Genomic DNA, 1,812 nt, shown 5'->3' with positions numbered 1-1,812 from the left:
ATTATGTTGATGATTATTCTTAAGTAGTTTCATAACATAGAAGTTTTCAAAGTAACCTTCCATTTATGAGACGTATATGTAATTACTTTAAAACAGTTTTTTTTTTTTTTTTTTTGCTTTGGGAGTTTTAAGGAAAAGTAGATTACACAACTCCAACTCAGCAGATAATTTTCATTCTCTTGTGTATTACATATCTTCTTGACACAGAAGGACCTGAGAATATCATTTCCCTGGTGTTCAAGGTAGAATTGAGCACAGGGTAACAGAGGGTCAAAGTGAATTTGTGAAGAATTTATTATAACGATGCTCATTTTCTGGACAAGAAAAATAAATGAGTCATTTGGGGAACAGTGAAAAATCTTTCAGTAATGTAGTAGTGAAGTGTTTTGGGTTTTCAGTGACAATATATCTTTAGTTCCTTTTCAAAGAATTGCAATTGCTAGGCAGGACAATATGTTTGTGAAAATTATAGCTTTTGTTGAATGTTTTTCCATTAATAGAACATTTGTTGCTCTTACGTAATTCAGTTCTCACAGGAATTTTGTGTAAGTTCAGCAAGGAACATTTCATGACAATGTTGTGATGTACATCAGTCTTGCTGAGATAAGTACAAGGATGCATGAAGGCGAAGGTTACACGATCTGTGGATATTTTAATTGGTTTTGTGTGTATGGGGGAGGGGAAGGAACTAATGGCACCACAAGGTTACTTAACTCTTACTTGGTATGAACAAATATATACATTTAAACCAATCATACTAATTGTATCTGTGACCCAGCATGATCTGCCCTACCTGGTCCACTACCTTGGCTTCCTTTTTAGAAATGAGTAAAACCCACAAGAAAAATTCAGAGCCTCTTTCATAGACAAGACAATTATAATAATTTTCTGACAATGAAGGAAAGTGCAAGAGATTTATTTTCAAGAAAAACTGTCTTTCAACCTTCCCATTGATTTGTTGATTGATTGATTGATTGATTTTTAATTGCAGGTACTTATGGGATACAGTATGTTGTTTCAATACATGCATATATCCAAGAATGCATGAAGGCAAAAGTTGCATGATTTATGCATATTTTAATTGATTTTGTGTGTATCCACTCAGGGTAGACAGCATATCTATCACCTAAACATTTATAATTTATTTCAACCATCACCTCTAGGTGCTTACACAATAAAGTTCCTAAAGACACTGGATCTGTAGAAGGAAGGAGCTAGAAGGGCAGGAGATCATCAAAGGAAAGAAGAAACCAAATCGCCTATCCAGAGGGACTGAGAATGAGGTGAGCACATCCGTGGCTATGACATTCATGCCCAGGTGCTCTTGTGAACCTCTCCTCTCAAATTCTGCTCGACAGGTGAGGCTTGAGGGGATTCACTGTGTTGTGTGTGCTTCTAGAACTTCAAGAGGTGTTACTTCCCATGCCTGGTACCCACCCAGTGTACAGGCTGAATAGTTGGTTTGGACTTAGATATTTCTACAATAACAACAAAATAACTTACTGAACACTCACTGTGTTCCAGTTTGCATGTATCATGTCTCTTGACCCTCATAATAACCCTTTGTGGTAGATAATACTGCTATCATAATCCTTCAGATAATTAAACCAAAGCACAGAAAGGCTAGTCGTTTGTCCACTTTCATACAAAGAGTAAGTAATCGGGCTAGGAATCAGACCCAGACATTCTTTTTGTTGCTTTTAAAAAAATTTTATTATTTTTGTGGCTGGCCAGGAAGGGGATCCAAACTGGTGACCTTGTTGTGATAAGGCTGCATTCTAACCAACTGAGCTAACAGCCAGCCTAAACCCA

The sequence above is a fragment of the Galeopterus variegatus genome, unplaced genomic scaffold, assembly GCF_000696425.1.
Source record: "Galeopterus variegatus unplaced genomic scaffold, G_variegatus-3.0.2 Scaffold2367, whole genome shotgun sequence".
Taxonomy (NCBI): Eukaryota; Metazoa; Chordata; class Mammalia; order Dermoptera; family Cynocephalidae; genus Galeopterus; species Galeopterus variegatus.
This window is presented reverse-complemented; position numbering follows the sequence as displayed.